This window comes from Triticum aestivum, chromosome 2D (assembly GCF_018294505.1).
Source record: "Triticum aestivum cultivar Chinese Spring chromosome 2D, IWGSC CS RefSeq v2.1, whole genome shotgun sequence".
NCBI lineage: Eukaryota > Viridiplantae > Streptophyta > Magnoliopsida > Poales > Poaceae > Triticum > Triticum aestivum.
The window spans coordinates 312,648,861-312,656,946 of record NC_057799.1 but is presented as its reverse complement, the minus strand read 5'-3'; the positions used below and the strand labels follow the sequence as shown (position 1 = coordinate 312,656,946).

At 44.0% G+C, this 8,086-nt stretch overlaps 1 long non-coding RNA gene across 1 annotated transcript; it reads right to left on the bottom strand.

Moving 5' to 3' along the window:
- Positions 1-453: 453 nt before the first annotated feature.
- LOC123052899 (uncharacterized) lies at positions 454-3,185 on the bottom strand. Its single transcript, XR_006425155.1, has 4 exons — positions 2,496-3,185; positions 2,123-2,354; positions 1,198-1,384; positions 454-790 (listed from the first exon to the last, which is right to left on the bottom strand). It is a non-coding gene; the product is annotated as an uncharacterized lncRNA (long non-coding RNA).
- Positions 3,186-8,086: the final 4,901 nt, after the last annotated feature.

Genomic DNA, 8,086 nt, shown 5'->3' with positions numbered 1-8,086 from the left:
TTGATCGCACACGTAGTGGATCCTAGAAACGTTTCTGATCTCCACATCTATCGCAGACGTTTCGCTTTCGCAAACCGTGTGCAGTGTAATTCCTAATTAGTCCCTAATTTAAAAATCACTAGTAAGATGCCCGTGCTACGCTACGGAATCACAAATAATCAAGTAGACATTGTTTACTTAGGAGCATAGTGGACAAAAAAGATGTATCATAACATTGATCACAGTTATGCTATATTGTTGATGTGTACGCATTGAGCAAAAATCAAACTTATGGTTTCTGATCGATGACCCCTTGTCCAAGCCAAATATTTTCTTCTCCATTTTTACCTTGGCGAAGATTTGTTGTTCTCTCCACCCAGCTTTCTCATTACTCTCCAAATTGAGGGGACAGAGCATGTGACAAATAGAAAATCCATCCACACACATTTGGGAAGTGTTACAATACTAATCTGCTTTTGGTTAACACAGGCTCCACCTCCAGCCCACACAATTAATATATCCAAATAACATACTTACGGTTGCTTGAGCACACTTTCAAGAACAAACAAGAATGAAGTAGAAGTGTTCAACTGAATACTTTGATAAATATGCACAAGCATGCTGCATGCAATAGCACCATGAAGAGAAAAAAAATTGATTCATGCTTAGTTACATATACCATAGGCATATATGAGGCCGTGGAATCATTTTCCATCTGCAAAGCATAGTATACCCTTCTTTTAGTTGTTTGCTCAAAACATTTGTGCCAACAATATTAGCTCTCGAACTCCAACTTAATCTATCTTCTCACCTAGAAGGACATTAGGCAATCAGTACTGCATATATATAAACGGTCTGTAGTATATTTAGACAAAGGAAAAAAAATAAGGAGCCTGTAGAGGGTCTGTGTTATATTTAGACCAAGGAAAAAAAATCATAGACTGCACTACATTTTGTACTGAGCAAATAAACAAAAAATAAAGTAAAAGATGCTTTTTGAACCATATATGTATATAAAAGGGGTGAGTGCACAAGTACATACATACGAAAATATTAGTACTAGACTACTGGTAACTTCCTTAACCAGGTTTCTGCAAAGAAAAATGCTGATGACAGACAACAAGGAAACAAATATTCAGGTTGTGGCCTGAAAATTTTGAGTGGGGAAGTGAAAACATTGGGGAGCTGCATCTCATATTCTCTGTCCCATGAACATACCATGCGGCAAGGTGATCAGATGGCAAGCATAATTTTGTCGCACAGAGACTTCAAGTGCCGGAAGTTGGACGACAAGGGGTGTCAATTGTGACCTCACTTCTAGGTCGGTTGCCAAGGAGAATGGCTTGTTATGCAATATGTTCTAAACCTGAGGGCAATCATACATGCTTCTCCACATATGCACAATCTGAAGTCAACAGAAGCAATGAACATAGAAAACATAAGATATAACTAACACAGAATTAACACTTTATGAGAAAAGGGAGGAATGCAAAATTAACAAGACAAATACTGCAACCACGAAATTTTGCAATGATATTTTGGTAATGCATCTATCAACAATGAAAATGATACAAGAGGCATGCGACACAACTACATTCTGACACAAAGAGGCAAATACTAATTCCTCTCTGTAGGGCATAGGCCAAGCATGAACGGCAATAGAGTTGCCGTACTTGGGTGCTTGCGAAGAAATTATATAGCTATTGGAACCAAGGACACAGATAAATAAAACTTGACGAAGTGCATTACTTGTATCATGAATTTAAAACAGAGACCATCCACCTAAATACTGACAGTGAAGTAGTAGCTCTGAACTATTGAAAATGCTAGTTTACAAAATTTTGAAGCTCACTTTGCAGATAATACGAATAACCCGAGGATATAACTACCCATGCATGATCTTTGACATGGTCAAGCATGTCCAGCATACAAATTTCCTCTAAAGGTATTGTCCAAGTTTGCAATTCTATTATCTGGAACTTTATGTACATTTTCTCTGAATTCTAACCATGCAGCTATGAGCTGTACTTATGTATTGGACTACATGAAAACAATAACCAACAATCATAGAAGAGAACCTGATTGTCTACTGTGATCCAAATTCTGATCATAGGCAAGGAAAAAAATATACAAGTATATGTACCAAATATGTAGAGATCCATGATGTTGTTCAACATGTAGCCATAGATGAGTGGATATCCACTTGTCTCCTTCATTGTAGTACGCAAGGAGGCGAACAAGGTTGCCGTGGCAGAGCCTCGCCATCACCACTTCTCTTGTGAAATTACCTTTGCATTTCCTTGTGAGAGCAGACTGCCTAAGGCTCTTCAAGCAATCGTTCTCCCCGTCTGGTTGTCTCCCATCAGGTAATTGGCCTGATAAATTATAAATTGTTAAGCTAGGGATTAGCCTATATCTCTAAGATGAGCTGATTAAACTACTGCAGGACCGAAGTTCATCAAATAAGCAAATCTCATACGCATGCAAAATTGGGGATGAAATAAATGTGCACGTACCTCCCAGCGGATAGAATCACAGCGGCGAAGTGAGGAGGTCGAATACGACAGCAGCGCCGTGGCAATCGTTGAGGAAGACAATGCGACACGCTGTGCCGGTGATTGCGCTGCCATCGGATAAACACGGGAATACCCGGCGTACACCTGCATTGGGCACGCCGCGCCAGCGGAGCGCCCGCAGGTTGATGCATCGGCAAAGGCAACCTAGACCTCCTGCCGGGTGGCCGGGAGCGCTGGCCTGGACGAACACGGCCATCTTTCCCCGTAGGATGATGCGGCATAGAGGAAACGAAGGATCGCGCCCGATCGTGCGGGGGATGGGCTCATCTCAGTTTTGGGGTGATAGTTCTCATGGGGAGTAGAAAGACAGGAGAGTGAGGAACTTGGACAAGGAAGCAACCGCCGCCATGTCTCCCTCTCCGACGGTCTGCACGGCCAGATCTGGAAGGAGAGACGCCAGGGAAAGCTCAACCCAAATCAGATTTATCAAGACCTTAACTACAAATACAGCTATACAGGAGACGGGACCCTCGCCCAATTCAACTCCGGCGGTCGCCGGGAAAAGACGCTGCGAAAGAGAGGGTAGGGGCCGGCAGCGAGGAATTGTGGAGAGGGTTCTCGAAGAATCTGCTTGGCGAGAGAAACCTCCATGCTATCCGTGCTCTTGTTCAGATGATGGCACAAAGTCTCAATCCCAGCCTCAGATTCCAGATCGAACGGTATAGATTGCACCAAGGCAGACACACCATCATCACCAACTTCCATTTTTATAGGAGTAGAGACATGTTTTGAATTTGAAAGTAGGCAATCACTTATTTCACATCCAACCATGTTTATTACAAATATAGGTTTAACCACGAATGCATAATTCAATGCACAGGTACATATACTGAAGAACTACAGAAGCACCAAGTAAAGAATGATGAACCACATTTGTACTAAAGACTGTAAAGAGAGAGGTGAAAGACAGTTTGGTTGCTGGAGAAGGTGAAGCAAAATGCTTATATTGTGCCCTCCACCATGCGTAATGCGCGCACGACTCTAGGCCAACCCCTTGTGATGGCTGCCCGTCCATCCTTGACTGTCTTCATTAGGACTTCTCGATTCTCATTGTAGTCTGGATGAAATACTTTAACCTTCATTGTGTGTCCACCAATCATGTACTTTGCGAGGTAATCTTGAGTGAACTGCTTCGGGAGCCACTGCGAACGAAAAAGATTCAGACATTGTTGTCTAACAACTCATTATGGGCAGTAAAAAGAGAAGGCTGCAGAGTTTGTAGTTATCATCCTACAGTTCACTGTTGTGTTGGATAGAGCATAAACAAATAATTTGTTTGCCACCATTCGTATCTTTTTGCTAATAATCCTTATCAGTTTCCTCACTTGATGCTTGTTCATGAATATCTCATTGCCCCATACGCAAAAAGGGTCGATGCGTGGATGCTTGCCAAGGGCATATGTACCTACAAGCAACAATTAAATATTAGAAGCTAACAAGTGTCCAAGCCTGGATCTATATGCACTACATTATGGAACGACGGGGGGAGTACAAGTCGAGGGATGAAGCTAACCTCGGCGGAAAATGGTGGCCACTCCCGTTGTTGTCCTGCATAAGTAGTGGAAAGGCATGATAAGTATAGCAACCTTAATATCAAACAAATATAGCAAAGGTAAACAACATCATCTCCAAATGATAGCTTGAATGTGTTGGTTTCAACATGTTGTTAAAGCAGATATAAAATGGAAGGCAATGTTACCGACAGCAGGCTTAACAGCCATCAAATATTGCAATTCAAACTGGTATTGTTGAAAATGAATAGAACGTAGGTAATGCTTAAACATCACACTGGATAAATGTGTAAAACTGAAATAAAGGGCATGTGTTAACTACACCAGGAATAACTGGAACCAAATATAGCCGTTCAAACTGGTATTGATGTAGTCGAGCAGCACAGTTCCGACTTGCACATAATGAACAACACATTGTGAATGACTGAAATAAACAAGGCATAAATGACCAGTACAACAACCATATATAGCCATTGAAAACTGGACAAAGTCTCACTGCAACCAACGGCATATGCTTGAAAACTGGACAAATGCTCACTGCAACCAACCTAACAAGCAGATACAGATAAACAAAGCATCTACTTGATAACTGGACAAATGCTAACAAAGCAATCTAACAACCAAATACAGATAAACAAGGCATCTACTTGATAACTGGATAAATGCTCACTGCAACCAAACTAAGAACCAAATACATATAAACAAGGCATCTGCTCGATAACTGGAAAAATGCTCACTCCAACCAACCTAACAACCGAATACAGATAAACAAGGCATCTACTCACTATAAAGAACCAAATATAGCCATTCGTGAAACTGAAATGGACAATTCATACTTAAACATCACATAGCCCTGTTGAACAATACATTTTTGCATAACTAAAATAATTAAACATGGCACAGTTAAAGCACCGCACGGAAAATGCTAATACAACAAAGGGTATGGGTTGGCAAGCTAGAAAAGGTAAGATTTGCTGATAGGGTGTTGCCTCACATTTCATGGACGAGATCCTTCCAGTTGGAAGAGCACAGACCCATGGTGCGCTCTCTGATGTCACAGATGGGTTGTTTCACCTTGGAAGAACCTTTGTGGGTGCCCACCTCATGGTCGTGGTCATGGTCGATGAGATCTGACTTGGCAATTGAGGATCCCAAGCCGCCGCCATAGAACGTGTCCTTCAGAAATGACAAAATGGGCTCGATGGCGTATAAAGATCACAAATCCTTGACCACTTGGCGGAGGACATCAGCGCCAGGGCCGTTGAAGAGATCAACGGCTGTTGAACCAGAGGGGTTAGGGATGGACCACTTAACCTGTGACACGACCCGCGTGAAGCCATCGCTGTGGACGAGCTTGATGTTGTAGCCAGCTTTCCCAAGATACAGTAATACGCTAGCCCGCTGACATGAAGCCTTCGGCATGGCAACGTAGTCAACGTCTTCGCCGGCTTCCACGGCAACGTGTTGCTCCGGGATCGACAAGTCAGGGTGAACGGCGGCCACCTCGCCAACGTCCGCCAGAGAGGCCATGATAAACCTCTTCTTGGCCGAACGCTCGTCGGGCTCCCCGGGATACGTGGTCGAGCTTAGGCTGCGACATTCTGGAGCAGGAGATGTGGATCTGGCATGGAGGACACCGCAGGCCTCATCTAAAAACTCAGGGGAGTGGGGCGATGGTATGCGAATCGTTGGGTAACCTAAACTTTATTATCTAAGCTAGGAGGAACGGGCAGACCGACAGGGGTTGGCGGCGGTGCCGGCGGCGGCCGCGAGCTAGGGTTCGAGTGGGGGAGGGGGCGGGTGGGGGACTGTGGAGGGGGGTGTTTGAGGATACGCCGTGGCTACTGAAAATTTTAGTAATGGTGGGTGGAGATGGTGGTGGACGAGGGATGGGGACGGTTCAAATGCCCCGGCTACTGCAATTTTGCTATAAGGTCGGTGCTGGAGGAGTGTGGGCGACGGTTGAAGTACGGCGGCTACTAAAATTTGGGTAAAGGAATTGATGCGGGGCGGGAGTGCCCAAAATCGCGCACGGTCCAATAACAATATGCGTGTATGATAATAAGGAAAAGTGGCGGGACCGCCGATTTTGCAATGCTCAAGGCGGGTCGTTTGTTTTTATATTTCTAGCTAGCTGGTCTATCACACACGGTTCGTCCTAATTTCCAAATAAACTTACCCGCCTTTAGCTTGCATAGGTGGTGATTTTATAGCGCACTTGCATCGCACACGATTAAGCCAGTACCTCCACCCTTTGCTCGCGCTTGCGCGGTTGTGGTGATTTTACAGCGCACTTGCATTGCACACGGTTGAGCCTGAACCTCAACCTTTGCTCGCGCTTGCGCAGGCGTGGTGATTCACAGCGCACTTGTATCGCACACGGTTAAGATATTATACCCGTGTCCGTTGAGCGTCATCAGAGTCTTTGCAGCAAAAAAAACGTTAGAGAGGGTCAGAAGACGGACACACCAGCATGTGGCTCAAATATATATGAGTGAAAAGGGTGGTCTGTGATGTTCAAAATTCCAATGCACAACTTTGACAGCGCGGGCCCATGGTTGGGCGCGTCGTCGAAGATCGATGAGAGGGGCCAGAAGTCAAGAACCACCTGGAAGTGGCCATATATATGTAGGAATATTGGGGATGTTTAAAACTTTAAATACACAATGCATAACTTTGGTGGCACCTGCCTCGCAAACCCGAAAGCACCCTTGGATATATATATATATATATATATATATAATGACATAATGTCGTACCTAGCTAGGATGCTTGGACCACCACCTCCCACTTCGTGTCAGCGGGGCGGATGCATGTAATGATCGATACTTTGGTCATACATGCATGTCGCCATGACCTACCATAAGACGGACCAATGAATCTATCGTTTGGTCAAACAATAGCTGTTGTTGTTGATAAACCGCTTGGGCCAATAGATTGAACCATCATAAAAATCGCATGAGAGGGACCACAAAACCAGCACCTCTTGCATGCGGCCCAAAATGATGTACATTGGGAAGGGGTGATGTGTGTTTTCAATATAGAATAATGTACAATTTAGACATGGTGCCTACCTCTCGATACAGAAAACAACCATGAAGGCAAGGTAGTTAAGGACGAGATACGCATGGTATGATGTAGGTCGAACCCAGCAATCCAAGCATGTGAGAGGGAATCCTGACAACGCATGAGCTCGAGCTTTGGTTGAGCAACATGTGACAGTGACCGGCCCTAACACAAACTAGGAGGAATCCATTGATGGCCAACACATACCCCTCATTATCGGTCAAAGGGATGATATATATACACTCGGGGAGCACATAGATATGCATGTCATCACAAAAAACCGCACAAGGGAGACATGGTTGATCAAAAGACCCCATATACACTGCATGCGGACTGAAAATATGTATGGGTACGGTGGTGTGTGATGTGTTTAAATCCCGAATGCACAACTTCGATGGGCCACCAACTACATTACAAATCGAACACCGTACCCGACTCCAAGCCTGGTTCAATACGTACGATGTCGGTTTCCCAACTTCGAGGCGGTGGCGGCGGGGGGGGGGGGGGGGGGTCATCCCACGCATGCGCTCAAACTTTATTTGGTCTAGCATGGGACACATCTATATCTATATCTATACCCCTATATAGTGTGCGAATAATTTTGAAAGTTGGTCGGTGGATGAAGCCAATCCGATGGTACAAAGATGGCAAATCCGAGCACTACTGGCCATTGGATTTCATCTACATTCCACCAGATTATGCCACGTGTACAATCTAGAAGACTCCATGGTTGAACTTAAGCATAATGCACAAACCTCAAAACACAAGCACTTCCCCTTTGTTCTCTAGAATCTTCCATATCTTAATTGCCTGAACTTTTTTTCCTAAATGAATTGTCACTTTTTATTTTTTACTTTATGCTTTACAATGCACAATTCCATGAATCTTAAAATAGATTTTTTCATAAAACTAATTGATTTTGGATGAGATGAACTATAAGAATTAAACGAACAT